Source organism: Cydia fagiglandana, chromosome 9, assembly GCF_963556715.1.
Source record: "Cydia fagiglandana chromosome 9, ilCydFagi1.1, whole genome shotgun sequence".
Taxonomy (NCBI): Eukaryota; Metazoa; Arthropoda; class Insecta; order Lepidoptera; family Tortricidae; genus Cydia; species Cydia fagiglandana.
Window position 1 is genome coordinate 7,111,167 of NC_085940.1, and position 17,497 is coordinate 7,128,663.

Here is a 17,497-nt window from a genome sequence, read left to right on the forward strand (position 1 = left end):
TTGACTTGTTGGAATTTTAACTTTCTGTCAATTAATTTTAATTTCGGTTTCGCATTTCTGCTGCGAGAGATTTCCAGTCGTGGTCTACTCGAACAAACTGAAAATGGTAAACATAGAGATACTATTCCTAATAAAAGGTGTGATATCTCATTGGATGCGAAATGATGTATGAAAATAAAATTCTTAGTTAGTTCACGAATTTTAAAAATACATGAAAAGAAAAATACTATTTTTAGGAGTAGTATTTCTATTTTTCACCGTTTTCAGTTTGTCAAGTAGATGACTAAGGATAATGATAAGGATAAAGACGTATTTATAACAATTTAGGCCAATTTAGGCTCTCCAAACTATGGGGTTTCCTAACTTGGTCAGTAAGGAGAATCAACGCCCATACCGCTCTGGAAGGTATCCGTTGTGCCGCTGATAGATTTTGTGGAAGATGGTGGAAATGGTGAAGTGTTTGGTGTTTGTCACAGTTAAAATGTATTTTTACAAATTTAAGGTAACATATTAGGTAGAAATGGTTTCCAGGTAGAAATAGCAAATAATATTTAAAAAAAAATGATCATGTCAAAAGCGATGCGTTCCGTTTCTTTAAGTAGGTACCTACAACTACATTCAATTTCACATATGTCGTTTACAATTAGCTAAAAGTACACGCTACTCCTTCGTAAGAAGATTTAATTTATCAACTTTGGTTTATACCAACAACATACCTTTGAGAGAGATACAAATCTGCCTCGTGCCGTGTTTAAAAAAGCATACCTAAATGCCATAGTTCGATTTTACAAAGTTATATTTGCTGGTAGTTGATAAAGTGTTGGCGTTTTATCGGTACTTCATTAGTATTTCATATGAAGAAGTGGCAATAGATCTGATGGCAAATATAAATTGGCATTTCTGTTATCTAGGTGACTGACGCTGACTATTGTATGAAATGTAACGGTATTGCAGATTCTTTATGAAAAAGTGAACACGTTTTTTTAAAATCAGTTTGGTACAAAAAAAGAATGTATCGAACGCAGACCGGTACGCATCGCATTCCTTTCAGTCGGAAATTAACATTGTTTTTTGAAGGCTCGTGTAGAGACAGTGAGTGGGGCACATAGCTTGTATAACCGATGGGCCCATTGAGGGCACTCCTCGACTTGAATGGCTGAACACAAAAGGTAACCCAGCGCGGGAATAACAGCGACCAACGTTATAAAGAAAATTTTGGTTGGATGCCTGCAACGGCTGCAGCGGTTGTTGTGAAAATATTGGGGAAAGTCGTTTCAAAGATTTTCAAGAAAGGTTTCACGGTTGATGAGATGATTATATATAATGATAATGAGCTCGTGGAATGCCTCTTGTAATATGATTTTTATTTTTCTAGATACAACTAGAACAATGATTGTGACATTTTTGGTTGCTGTGTAAGTTTGAGTCCAATGTGGCACGTGGCAAGCAAGCAACTAATAAGCTATCATTTATATTCAGCACCCTATCCAAGGCATATTAGACCAGCGAGCTCCATATAAGGGCATCATTGCGTGAAACAGAACCCTAACCAAATTAGGTCTAGATTAAGTCAAATAACTCACTCAGTAATTGCAAAGCTAGCGAACTAGCCCATTACTATACATTATAGTGCTTCAGCTCAATAAATTACCTCAATGCTTTATCATCCCATCGGTAAAATGAGGTAACGTCCACCATCATGCGACTCGGAAGCCAACAATGCTAAACAATTTATTTTAATAGGCATTTATTAAGTTGCCCGTATAATATCTGGCGGGGTATTCCTAGCGCTAAACGAAGGTGTACCTAAAGGGACCACTGTAAGGCGATCTCCAGTTTGTTTATAAGCCTGTTGTAGCATCCCACATATCCTATATACCATACCACGGTTGACTTGTTGAACAACTACCTCGATCGAGATTGATTTCTACTAGTTAGTATCTGTTCCTACCACGTTGTCTTTGTCGCCCGGCTATCTCTGCCTGTATGTGTGGGCTTGCCTTGCCGCTATACGAATATCGTATACCTACTGTCTTTATCCAAACGATCCCGATTCAAATTTCTTGTCATGAAACGGTTATGGATATGAACATCGGCAGCTGTCAACAGTGACGGATGTCAGACTCCCACGATCATATACAATTACAGTGAAACCTGGTTAATTGGCACCTGGATAAATGGAAAACCTTAATAATTGCAACCAAAAGTCCGGTCCCGGTCCCTTAAGACCAAAAGGCCTCTATAATTGAAATTTTGGAACCTCTATAATTGCAATTTAGATTTTAGTGCTTTTCGTAATTTTGCCTCTATAATTGACCACATCGCAACTTAAGACCTCTATAATTGACACTGTGCTAAAAAAATCCGTTATTTTTGCTCTTGTTTTTACCTCTATTATTGAAACGAGTCTTGCTTATTACCTCTGTAATTGAATTAATGTAGTTGTATACAGCAGAAACAATATTTTAATAGCAATGATCATTTTATTTATATCTCCATCCAGAATTTAATTTATTTATTGGGTATCTATCACAGCCTGTAGTAGGTGAAATAGTTTTGATCAATAAAAAACAAAGTATGCTTTTTACATTCTAATAAAACTTTCTTCTACAATTCAAGGGAATTTTTTAAACCCAAATGATAAGAAAATAAAGTGGTAATTAATGTAGTGTAAAAGTGCAAGTATAGACGGAAGCAATATATAGAATGTAAGCGTGTAAATCTACTTAAAATGGTTATTTGCACCTCCATAAAAGAAATTTGTCAGAACGCAACCTCTATTAATGAAAACCTCTATAATTGACACAACGATTTTTTGAACCTCGTTAATTGACACGACCTGCTTAAATGAAAAACCTGGTTAATTGACAAAAATTGGCCGGTCCCTTGAGATTGCAATTATCCAGGTTCCACTGTACTAATCATTTTGCTTGTATAGTGTAGTTACAGTAAGGTACTGGCTGTTGTAACCATGACGTGTCTAACTGTTAATCCTGTGGTCTTTTCGAGTTCTTACTGACTTGATTGTCTAACTACCTATCATCGATCTACCCTGGGCCTATCCTGTTAGGACCTATTTAATATCACATGCAGACACCCTAACCTAACATTGCAGTACAGGATCAATATAGCACTCAGTATTTCACCCTGTTTGCGGAAATCTGCAAGAGCAAGGTGGATGCACCTCTGCATTTGCGCATATAAGGTTGCACTATATACTGTCATCGCATCAATTTCTTATACTATAAGAACACCTGACTTCTATAAGGCTTACAGAAGTCAGGGGTACTTATATTGGTTTGCATGAGTCCAATGGTCGCCTCCATCGGCAAGCGAAGGCTCGGCGGGTGGCATTGATAATCTTCGCTGGAGCACGAATGAGATGCGTATCGTTCGGAATAGTTCGGATACGTTCGGGCCCCGCTATCGTTGACAATGGCCAGCTAATGTGATCACGTTTTCATCGTATTTCTATGTTATTACAAACTTTTTATTGTAACAGTTGCAAAGACTGAATTTAATAAGTTAAAACACGTTATTTTAAAATAATAACTAAAGTACAGATGTAGTGCATAATTATTTTCCATCGTATTTTCACGGAAACGTACGAACGTGTCTTGCTATTTCAATCAATCTCGGTACAACAAGTTGATTGAAGTAGCATGACAAATACGAACATTTCCGAGAAAATACGATGGAAAACATGCACTACATGTAAAAAGATTTTAAGATTTGGAAGAACCATGTAGCCGAGGATAGGCAATAATGTGGTAGACCTAATCAGAGTTATTGATGGCTTATTACATGACTGCCCAAAAAAAAGAGTATTGTTTTTATCTAAATTATTTCCTTTGTTATTTGTATAAACGATTAGCATTTATTCTGTTGAAACTTTAGTTTAGTATTAAAGATTAAGACTAATTGCTACACCCTACAGGCTTGATGTTCTCATAATATTATGTTACCTTGTAGTAGGTACTTACAATGTTGTACATGAATGCAACAATTAAATGATTAAACTAAACACGCTATCATCGAATTAGCTTTTTAAATGTCAATTTACTATTGCAATATAAACGAGCAGATGAACTACTTAATTAGTACAATCGGATATTAGGTCTATACCTACTCGAAATCTCTAGAAGAGTCATGAAATTTGGTATATAATATTATGTTAATTATAGGTCTCTTTTTCATGTTAACACTGCTTGACTTTTCGGACCTTGAGGAATCGTAGCCATCTTGGAAAATGTGTACCATCCTGGAGAAATTTGCGTTTTACTCTAAATCTACGTACTCTATGACAATATAGTGTAGGGTAACATTAAAACTTATTAAATTCGACACAAAAAAGTCCTATATATTGGATAGCTATAGCTATACATAGTTGAAATGAATATGTAATTCTTCAGATAGGAAACAAGTGACATTAGTTTATAGCAATGGCACCAACCTCTTATGGCTCCTCTACACGATGGGCCAACACCGGCCACTCCAAGGGACGCAGCCATGCGGTAGAATGAGATAGCAATATCACTTGCTCCCTCTAACGCATGAATGCGTCCCTTGGAGTGGCCGGCGCTGGCCCATCGTGTAGAGGAGCCATAAAGTCAAGCCTCACACTGTACCAAATAGAGCCAGGAATGGAGCAGGCCTATTTAGCATCTAACAAGGGATCCGCAACTCAAGGTATATTATTCCTTCCCGAACCGAGAATGGCAGCAATTTCATAAAAGCAAACGATCCGCCTCAAGCTCTGTGTATCAATCAGATTAAAATATATTCTGGGCAGCTCACAGATCATTTACCGACTAGATGGATCATTTGATGTAATTATTATTTAGTTATTTACATAGTGTTTGCAGGCGGCAATTTCGACCCTAGTTAGGAGCGGCATAAAGCCCTGTAACTGTAAGGCTATCAAAACTGAACTTACCCTTAACCTTTCGTGTTTTGTTAGGGTTAGGGATCCTGACCACATCTAATTCTTTCGGCAACCTTTTTGCATTTTATATTTTTAAATCATTTTTTTGCGGTATCGACATGACCGAAATCTAAACCCACGATTTTAGAAATCCATACATACGAATGGTTAAATATCCAATCGCAGGGCACAGTAGATACACCGGGGAATATACACTCTTTTCCCAAGAATAATAAAACTTTTATCGTGCTTACCTTCTTGTAGGTACTTATAATTCGGACGCGAGCGCTCCTATAAGTAGCATTGGGTACATACATAGTTTAAAATGTGAGAGCGAAATACTATACATAATTAAAAGCATATTATTATAAGTGTGGTTTGTGTGGTTTTGATACTCGTGATATTTGCGGGTACTTCTTAATAATAATAAGGAATCTATAGGACGTAATCTACAGTAGAGCTACAAAGCCAACAACATGATATGACTGCATTGTGCAATTTGTGTGGACCTCAAACTTGCTTATACCAAAACCGACACAGCGATTCGCTGTGTAAAATTTTCTTTAGAGATTCCTCAATAAGATGCATTTCCAAACATAGCTGGAAAGCATGGAATGATCGGCAATTATGTAAAGCTATAAGCGGCTGTTTAAACGTGACCTGTGATTTCTAGGGATTTTGAGGTGTGGGTGTTCCTTTTTAAATTGGTTGTGTAGTGTGTGATCCAAGTGATAGGTGATTTGAAGAGTAGGGTTCATAGGCGTACCCAGCATTTATTAAAGGGTGGGGCAGAAATATGGTTACGTGCCCTAATTGTTCCTAAACATTTTTAGCTTCTCGTCAGACCACAGACCAGGGTGGGGCAAGTTGCCCCAATTGCCCCACCGTGCGTACGCCTATGGTAGGGTTAATGTGTAGGTTAGCTGGTAGGATATAGGTAACATAATTTTCAAATAGAAATAGAAGTTTAATTTCGATTTAAGTTTATTGTACAAATAAACTAAGGAAACTGTACTAATCCTGATAAGATTTCCCTCTGGTATAGAAAGTCAGATAGCTTCGTAAAAATAATTTCGTACAGTCAGCAGCGGAATTTGCTAAGCGGGCCAGGTGTTCAAAATGATCTTGACGCGACTTTATTGTTTACAGAATAAGAGCGTGTCAAGTTAATTTTGAACACCTCATCCGCTTAGCAACTTCTGCTGCTGACTGTACGAAATAGTGCCTGTTAATATCTTTGAATTCACGTTGTCGTGCCAACTTCGTGCTCCTTTTGGGTACAACTACTGAAAGCTGTGTATAGCTGAAAGATGAAATGAAACCGACGCTGCCCTGCTAACATTAATAACTAAACTTACCTCCTCTACATACCTAATTCTCAAAACTTTTTTTTTAATCCAATGATTACTTAGGTTACTGGTAAGGTGGTGGTACTAGTGCTTGACATGCTAATGCCCAATAGATGACACCCTGCTGTCACCTCTATTGACACTGACTTAAGTTTCAAGATGACATGTAATGGGACCGCGTCGAGCACCAGTACCATCAACTTACGCTTAACCTACCTACGATGAAACCAAATATGTGAAATAAAATGCTGTTTTCAAGGAGGAAGGCACGCTGATCACAATACTTCTAAATAATATGCCCGCAAAATCGCTTATAACTTGCTCCAAACACCAACTGCCACAATTTAGAGCTCCTGCGCAGCGTAACTTTGTAGGGCGTCTTAACTCATCCATTACTTAACACAGAAGATCTCAACTCCTAAGAAAGTCAACGGCGCTTACGCCCATTAGATTCCACGCGGCTATAGTTGCGCATAACTTAGGCACAAAGGGCGCACGCGCATGATAAACGCGGGGCGTCGCCTTCACGCGATCTAGAATATGATCTGGGGGGAAAAGGTCTTAAGAGGAAAAGCTTTCATTACGTGCACCATACGAGAATTTCGATTTCTTGGTCAGAACACGTGACTTTTCGTATCATTTGTCATTCTGATCTTAGGTATACCGGGTGTGGCCTGTAATATGAGCAAAAAATTAAACCGTAGGCTGTACTCCTCATACTGACCAACATTTGTCCAGCGACTTTTAAAAATAACTTGTAGTTTGATTTTTAATACACTTTAAATTTTATTCTAAGACGCAATGTATTGCGAATTTTGTTATGTTTATGGCGTGACAAGCAACGTCAATCACAATGATATGGCGTGGCGATAGCGTCCATTGAAGATAATATTAATTTTGTATGAAAAATGGGGAGTCTAAATACTTAATTTTTAAATGTTGTTTAACAAAAGTGTCACTGTTTGAGGAGTACAATCTATGTTTTAATTATTTGCTTGTGTTACAGGCCACACCCGGTATATATTTTCCCTTTGAGCCGACCGGGACAACTTGTTATGAACTACATCAGTCTGTATGTAGTAGAAACTTGTGCCCACATAAGACCTTCTTGTTCTGATGCAATAGCTGTTAATTCGTTCTACTAGGAAGTATGGTTTGAATAGGGATTGTCTATCGCCGATTTGCATTACAACAAATTCAATAAATTATATTATATCTTTTGTGTGAAACTAACTTACGCTATGACCCTGTTATAATTATAAATGATTTATTTACTTAACTATTTGCTATCTAGTGTCAACTGTTACTCAGATAGAGATAATATTTAATTCATTATAGAATAGAAATATCATAATTAATAGCTAGATTTAGTGGCATATGTAGAATTCTGAATCACTCATGATGATTGTAATGAAGTAACCACTGAAACCAAGTTGTAGAGATATAATAACCTAATAAAACCTATTGTTGCTAATCGGCCAATACGTCGTTAAAAAGTTATTGTGTTGAGGAATGTTATGATATAAATCATGAAATTAGTTTAACGAAAACACAGGAAAAACAAATTTTGCGTTTGTAATGATAATCACTTACAGGGAGTGGATTCATCACAATATATTGTGACGTGATAGGTACGTCTCTCTTACAACTCCATCACAAAAATCGAATTGACGTTTCATAAGTATTTGAATTGTTAGTAAAATAGCATATTGAGAGATATATGTAGTTAGCAAGGTGGTGTCAGAGGTCAGGCCTGGGGGTGAGTCCGCAACTTCCTGACCTGCTGCTCGCGCGCAGCGTAGCCCGAGGATCTTTCAATCACTTCATGCTACGAAGACCTAAGTGAAAAACATGTACATTCGAATATGAACCTTAAATTAGAAACATAAAAAGTTTAAAATTAGAAAGGGACTCATTTCAAGTGGGTCAGTGTAACGCTGAGAGTGTATTGTGCGTACGAGTGATTGTGAAACCAAATATTAATGTAAGGCCTGGCTTATGGAAAACCATTGTCTTAGGTCAGTTGTAATATAATACCGCGAGATTAGAGCTTTTTAGGGTTCCGTACCCAAAGGGTAAAACGGGACCCTATTACTAAGACTTCGCTGTCCGTCCGTCCGTCCGTCTGTCACCAGGCTGTATCTCACGAACCGTGATAGCTAGACAGTTGAAATTTTCACAGATGATGTATTTCTGTTGCCGCTATAACAACAAATACTAAAAACAGAATAAAATAAAGATTTAAATGGGGCTCCCATACAACAAACGTGATCTTTGACCAAAGTTAAGCAACGTCGGGAGGGGTCAGTACTTGGATGGGTGACCGTTTTCTTTTTGCTTTTTTTTGTTTTTTTTTTTGCATTATGGTACGGAACCCTTCGTGCGCGAGTCCGACTCGCACTTGCCCGGTTTTTTTATTATTGAAAATGTACGTCACATGAAAAGTATTTACATTTTCAAGGTATTAAGTTCTAACTCTGTTTGCTAATATTGACTGGCATGATGAAGTTTTTATGAGATATTATACCTACTCGTACTAGTTTATCTATTCAATGATCACTTCTACCTATAGGTAGACTAGGTAGTAAAATTAAAATATGCAGATAGATATTTAATGAAAACCCACACGAGTGGCATGTACGTAGGTAATGTTCTATAGACATTTATAAATTGTATAATTGAATAATAATAGTTTAGTTATTCTAAAGAACATGGGCACAACTTAAAAACGGGAAAAATAAGCTAACGTTTGTAATTTTAATTTCGAGTATGCCTTAGATACCTACAGGTATACCTTATATTAATTTTGTACAAATACTATACTCTGTATCTTTAGGTACTTAAATAAAAGTAAATAAAATCTACCCTCAAATAGCTCCATAGGCCAGTTGAGGGTAGATGAAAACATTACGTGATCAAATAAAGTAGGTTAAAGTCAGGTAGTTTAGTGACTGATCCACGTGATTTTTGATTTGGTTGGTTAATGGTTAACCAATAAATGTTATAACTACCCGAAAATGTACAAGTTGTTTGTTAACTTTTATTTAAATACCTGCATAAAGAGTATATTAAATAACCCACGTCAGCTTCGGTAAATACGATCTCCGTGGAACATTGTGCATAGTTTGTGCACAATATTTCGTGCACGCACGACAATTAAATTATCATAGGGAAGTCACCGCACGCGACCGCTGAGTTATGGAGACGGTTACCATCCACCAAAGGGAAGAGGTAGGTAAGTCAAGTATTTATGATTTTGCGGGACGATTGTTTTAGGATGAATTAGAACAGGTACATACTGATAATTATATTGACGTTTAGATGGACGATCGTTTGAGGAGGTGTCGTCTTAAACGATCTGAGGCTTAATGCGTAAAACGTAACTAGATCAAGTTATGTTATTTTGAAGAACTTAACTTATTTAATATACAACAGTTATGTGAACTCATGATCTTCAGCTTCGTAGGCAGTGTCACTACCAACCAGGTTAGTAGGAATTATATGTATATATTATTGTAATACACAAGGTGCCTACTCAATGTTGTATTCTCAAGTCAGAAACATTTTCATGCAAAACGCAGGGCATTTACGAGAACTACTTAGTATTTTACTTATTTAGTCCTGAGCAGTTCTTGTAACAATCTTCGTTTATATTGTTTATTCGTTCGAAGTATAATGCAAATTCCTTATTTACGTCACTTCACCACAGCGCATCCTCACTGGGTGGCGCACGTCAATTACCAGAGTTATGGCCGCGACAGATCGTGAGCCGTGTCCGCTGCAGCGTGTAAGGTGCGCTTGCGCCGCCAGATATCCCAAGACCGAAAGGTAGTAAGTCACTATACCCTTAATACTAAGTTAGCACCTTTCTGTTTCAGATGGGTAACATACCCTCTTGCCGATAGAAGATTACGTCCAAAAGAAAAAGGTACCATGTTCTTGTGAAGTTCATAGGTCGTTAACGCTTTATACTTTGGGGTAACAGAGGATGGGGAATTGTGAGTTTGGAAAAGGAATTGGTATCATCGATTGGTGACTTATGACTTATGAGCGAGTTACTTTACATTAAGTTTGCATGGAATTAAGATTTTTGTGATGCTGCTGCACTGGTTAACCTTTTGAACGCCAAGAACACCTACATAAAGTCGTCGTTAGTAGTTGTGCCCACCGCGCCATGGACAACTATAGGTGTTATGACGTAAGTGTCAAATTAACCTTTATATGTACTTTCAAATAAGGTTTACATTAGCTCGCTTGCGCCCGGTACTTTGGCTTATTAGTGACGTTTTGGATTACAACGTATAGCGTTCAAAGGGTTAAGGTTTCGTAATTTTGAAATAGTATGGAACATAGAAAGTTTCTTTATATTCTCACATTTGCGTGCACTTGAAAAACATACCCTTGTGTCTTCGCCAGTAAAATAAAAATAAAAAGAATTTAAATGAATTGCACATTGGCTAGGAGAAAGTTCAAAAGGAGTACCGAAAGGTGCCGTATTGTGCCCTCAAGATTTCCTCAATTCATTTTCTATTCAGAAATGTTAAGAGCAAGTAATTCAGGTTAGGATCGAGCCCGAGGCTCCGAAACTTGTAATCTTCGCGTCTTGAACAATGCCCGAGCAGTTTAATTGCTGATGAGAAGTGGAATAATGCTGCGTTAGATTTATGATAATTTGAAGTTTACACCTGACTAGAATGGTTGCAAAACATCTGTACTTGTAGCGAGGGACTGGGTTTCAAAGTACATAGTTATTACATGTATTAATGTTTACAAGAAATTAAATAGGAGTAACACAGACTTTGGAAAATTGCTTTTTCCAAACTTTAAGTTATTCCCGCAGTTATACTTGGAATAACTTAAGTGTCTTATATTTTAAAGTCATCTTTATATTTTAAAGTGGCGGTCAGTTGAGAAAGAGGCTGGCTCAACTGGACTCGACTGGAAATAGCCGCTCAAGATCGTGACAAATGGAGGATTCTTCTGCGAGCCCTATGTCCCTAATGAGGGATAGCAGGAATGCATCATCATCATCATCATATTTTAAAGTTTACCTTCGTGGATAATTAATAGTACAGTCAGTACAGCAGCCCAGTTGATCATCTCTGAATAGAAGTTTGTATGCAACCGTCTCTTCATAGAATTATAAGAAAAATAACTACTTATCGCTCAAAGGCAGCCATTAAAAAGCTCAAAAATACAAAGAAATACATAATTATTGATTAGTAGTCGTCGATTTAACCATTTATGCAACACATTAGCTCTTCTTCACAGTAACACCTGTAGTTACATTAGGCTATTACGCTATAAAATTATGCTAACTATAGCATTAGGCATAACTAGTGTAAGCTTAGCCGGAGGTGCGTAGATCCCGCGATAACAATTCAACCTGTTCCCGGACCGCTTTACTGCGGTATTTGACGCGGTCTAACATTTATAAAGAAATAAGTAACCATAATGTATGGCACATTGCCGGGATGGTTAAGTCTGTCACCTTCAACATTGATTACAATAGAGGTGATCTAATAAAAACCGGTGTGAAGCCAGAAAATTGGAAGGGAACAAACGTAATGACGCGCCGCCGCGCGGATTTTACCTTTATCTCAACTATTCTGATAATTAATACTTCTATTTAAAATTTTGCTTTGTAAGATCCCTCCACGAAATCACTAGCTATTTTATACAAAAATTATACAGCTATGGTATGCAGTTTAACGATATAAAAATACAACTGAAATATATGAAAATTAAACATGTTTTCATGATTTATTTGTATCGAGCCAGTATAACAGGATAATCACTATAATCAGGCGCCGACACCACCTACAATATCTTATTCTCTAATAACTAATTGAAAATTTCAAATATAATACTTATTAATATAAATTACTAAAGGACATGAACAGGAATACCAAAAGTAACTACTATTAAAATAACTAAAATTAAAAACCCCTATCAAAATATAGTGCCCTCGAGAGGTGCCCAACACGCAGGCAGCGTTCCCGCGCTGGATTGCGATTGCAATCTACTTATTTTGTTTCTATCAAAACTTTACATTATGCCCTGACTGTATCAAGAGCTCGTTCTAATTTTCATTAACACGGTACGAGATCCCTAGATACATCGCCGACTGTACTTAATGACTTAATTAAAATGCGTACGATTACCCCGGTCCAATTTCTTCTATCAACTTCCCCAGGATCATATTTATATCTTCTTAACATTAAAATAAGAACCATATTACTTAAGTAACAAGCTTGCTATTACAATGAAAGTGTAAAACAAGATAAGAGATTTTAAAAGTTAGTTGTAAATTTCCTATGTAAAACGCGTTAACGAGTTAACCGACAGCTTTTAACTACAATATAATATCAGGAATCTATGATCAAAATTGGCAAAATAACTCAATGCAAAAAGAACCTTGGTACGACGATATAAAGTTGAAAATAATATGAGAGCTTAACACGAAAAGAGGCTTAGTAATCGCGGTTCATTTAAGTACCCAGGGCATATATTTAGCTGGTTAATAACAAAGTCGATGAAGAGTGTGTTAATCGATAGTTTAGTTCGCACTTAGCGTATGTACATAGTAAATTAGGTTATAATATAGCAGAATATTATAGTGGAATCCGATAATATACGTGACGTTTTCAACCAAAAGGGTACTTATTCTCGGTTGTTAATAAGGCGCTATTTCCATGTAGCTTCATTTTGAAATCAACTTTATTGACAACAGACAATGTGGTACTACTCGTATTTGGTTGAAAACCTCACATTATACATATATAACTAAGTAGAAGCCGAAACAATGTATCTATTAGTATAACATATATCTCTTTACCAAATAAATAAATTCTAATGAGCCGGTCGTTTTCTTTTAATGTTTTTATGTAAGTCATCAGTAATAGGTAACTTTGCACAGAATGTGATAAGATTTTAATAATAATAATAAGTAATTAGTTTTATAAATATAGGGAGGATAGGTATACACGGTGTATCATGAGGAAACCGAATAATTTTAACCACGCATTTCTGAGGTCAAAAGAAGGAAAAATGTAATATGAGTTTAGGTCAATTTCGCAAAAAAAAAGAATTTGTTGTTTGTTTCGTTTTTTAATTTTTTGAATGTATTTGTACATAAAAAATTAATGCTATTGGTAAACTTGTTACTTAAAATTGATTTTTACATTTTTTTTTCGTAAAACCTTCTTTTTGCAAAGTGTTACTTGTCACTTTTTGACATCTATCAATAAGGATAGGTATTTAGACTACGTCCCATAGCAGCAACATTACCATCAAAAAAGCCTATAAGTAATAAGTAAGTATAAGTTTTTGTTGTTACATTATGTAACAACAAAAACTTGTTTATTTTTAAATTAATATTATCTCTGAAACTAGGCGTTTAAAAAAAAAGTTTATAGGATATTTTTGTCTCTAAATATGATCAGGAATACGCTGTTAAAATTATTCGGTTTACTCATGTTACACCGTGTATAACGTCGGCCTAACTCGCAAACCTCGTAACTCCTCCGGGGAGTTACGAGATTTGCGACTATAAGTATTGTTGTCCAAGGTAGCAATTACTAATTTCCTTGAAATGGAGATACGAGGTTTGCGAGTTAGGCCGACGATAAATATTATAATTTACATAATATAAAATAATATACATCTTTTAACAGATAGTGTTTTTAAGAAATTGCTACAACTAGCCGTTAGTAATCTCATTACCTATTCATTATGTAATATGTATATAAAAGGTAACGGCGGAAGTACTACAATTTATTGTATGAAAAATGATCGTCTACTGTCCTATTAATTACCTTATTGCATTAATATTTATAAAATTTGCCTCTTAATTACTAGTAATAGGTGATCATTATGGTTTTGTAATTTGTTATTGCACAAAAAATATATAGAAAACCTGATGCATACATTAGTCTTTAAGCAGATTATGCGTTAGGAAGAGGAAGTAGTAAACAATTGCGCCCTGACAGCAAACACGGCATTTTGTATAAAACTGTTAGAACAGTATATTGGAAACGTTGTTTCCCAAACTTTAGAGTGTCGTGGCTATGTGTGTCAAGTTATGTTTATCATAATAAATAAGTTTAATTTAATGGCTAGAACATAAGCAGTTTTCATACCTAACAGAGTGGACACAATAAAATTAAATGTTTATATATTTAAATAGAAAAAAATTAAAATGCTTTTTGTTAATACAGCAACAAACAGCAGTACAGTTGTAATTGTGAAAGTATGAAATACCCGGGACAGAAGACCCCGCTCTTCCATAATATCACGTGTAGAAGTCAATTTTAGCCTCCAGTTGCCCACTTCTGAGCATAAATCTCTCTTCGTGTAGGTACGCCACTTATCCCGGTCCTGGGCTAGTCTCATCCATAAATGTCCCTCGACAGTTTTGAATGATTCACGGCCAGTTTCATTAGACTTATATCGACCAGGATATGAACCGTGATTATCTGTTGTGTAACAACACAAAAGGTAATTACGATTCATATCCCGGTCGGTAAGTCTAAAGTCCCGCGATTTTTCGGATGTCATCCACCCAACGAGCCAACACCTTCCGAACTGAACTCTTCATACTATTTAATCTTTACGTCTCGCAGTTGTTATAAGCAAAGTTTGAAAAGCACTGTGTTTTGGAACAGTGCAGTGTGCACATTTCGCACGTAACCCTAGTAAATTTATTAAATAATTATGCATCGTCTATTCAAACATGCAAAAAAGACACAAAAAATAATCAAGAATCCTGCGATGCATGGCTCAGCATTCGCCTATTGTAATAGTTTATAAACCTTAGTTTGATATTTACATCTCATATTAGCATAGTTATGTATGCTTTTATGGACAGCAATTATATATCGTTAAGGGATAACGTACAGAGCTACAAGAAATTTATTAAGTCAACAAGCAACACACGATGCAAACATCTATCGAGTTAGACCAAGATAACTCTGCAACGATTTAGTTTAGCATAGACTGTGCATTGTGCAAGTGTTATTTTAACATCATAATTTCATAGAAGTTTGACGTTTAAAATAATAATAACAGTTGCACACGCACAGTCTGTGCTATCAAAATCGCTGCAGAATGATCTTAGTCTAGCTCTACTCCCCCGGGCGCCAGATCATTAACATCTCCAGCAGACTGTGCAAGTGTTATTTTAAACGTCATAAAAACGTTAGTACTTATACGGTTAAAATAACACTTGCACAGTCTGTGCTATCAAAACCTCTGCCGATTCAGCTTGGTCTGACTCTAGAGTTTGGTAGTGGTTTTCTTATATTTGTTTGCGTAGTATATTTGGTGGTGTTAAGGATGCTTATTTTTTCAATATACCTATTTCTCTTCTTTAGTTAAACGACGTAACTGCCATTTTGTATCTATGTATTGCTTTTTGGATTGTATGAAGGTACAACCATTATGCGTGGACTGACACGCACTTGGCCGGTTTTTTGATTTTGCCGTCTTTTTATAGCTAGCCCGAATAAATTTTAGGTCCATTTTACTAAAGCCAGCAGGTATTTATTAGAATTAAGAACCCATCATCTAAGATACCACGCTGCATCTATGTATGAATTAGGTGATAAAATTATTATACGTCTATAATAAGTATATTACTTACACGCCCGACTTTATCGAAGGCAGTCAATTCACATAACTCTCGTAACATAACTCTTGCCAATAAATAGCTATAGAACCACGTGTTAAATACTTACCGCGGCCACTGTAAATATTATTGAGAGCCGAATAAAGCTGTTTAGGCATATTTATTTGTACCTCAATCTTAGATTGCATTTACCTCAAATGTGCTGAAATCATCTGTCAATTATTTTTTCTATATAACGTAGTCCCTTACTGTAGTAACGGAATTATGGGCGATTTATAGTTTGTTGTAATTTATTTTCGTTAGAAGATAATAAAATTGCAGCACGCAATATGCCGCTAGAACAATGTATCTTATTTTATTTTATTTTTATTTGTATGTTATTGTTTTTTCTGTGCTAGAATTCTTATATTGAATATGAAACACCTACTGACATGACATAAATTTACTTCCTGTATTGGTTTCTGTAATGAGGTGTGCAATAAAGAGTATTTGTTTTGTATTGGATATCTTGTCTTCGCACGCCATGATGGACTTGAGGTAAGCATGTACCTCATTCTTTGTCACATCCCTACGTCGTAAGCTTCACAATGAGCGAATAAATTAGATTGAACCAGCGCGGCTGCAACGACTCAATGAGGGCTTATCGAGCGCATCTGAGGAATGGCTTTGGCAGGATACTTTATTCACAAAATCTTTAGGAAATCAGAAAGTATCGTTTGATATCTGCAATTCAGATTTTGTGGACATTTACATGTTAATTTACCTACATGTTACCTTTACATCTGGCCAAAAATATACGTATGTATATAAAAAATAATTTAGTCATATTTTATCATCTTACGTTTTTTGTGCTTGCATTTCCGTATGTCATTTTCAAGGATACAAAAACTATAAACACTGTTTGCGACTGTTTGCATTGCATTTTCACGCGTGAAACATGGTTGTAAACTTCTTTCAATGCTAAAACCACACCCACCTGTTCTTGTATTGTTTATCTTCCAAATAATTTCTTTTGAACCCTCCCAGAGCAGGTTCGGACTTCAACTAGACAGGACTAGCTTCACACCATAGATTATAGACTCTTCTTCGCCTCATAAATCCCGCGTTCACACGCTGAATCGGTCGGTAAATCTGCTCGTGCGCATTGTGCGCGTTGTCAACGCGCGCATGAAATATCTGCGCACTGACCGCGGGAGCTGAATGCGTATGCGTGACGGTTTGACCAGACGTGCGCATGTTTATACCATAAAGGTCATTCGCTAAGCTGGCTGGAATAACATGAATATATGCTAATATAAGCATATAATTATGTAACACTAATCGATTAGTTGTCAATCCATTGATGAAGTTTAGCCAATCGTCGCGGACACGTCCAGAGTTAGGTACTTAGTTCACAACAGTTTTGTGCGACAGAATACTATTTTACACCCTGCACTGATATTAAAAATGGGGTGTAAAATATTTTTATAATATAACATTTCAAGAATTTTAATTGTTTTCGCCGTCTCGTCATTCTTTGCACATTCCATGTAAGGTATGTAGGTCTTACGGAATCCAACTCTGACGAAACGGAACTTTTATTCTAAGTCCTTGCGA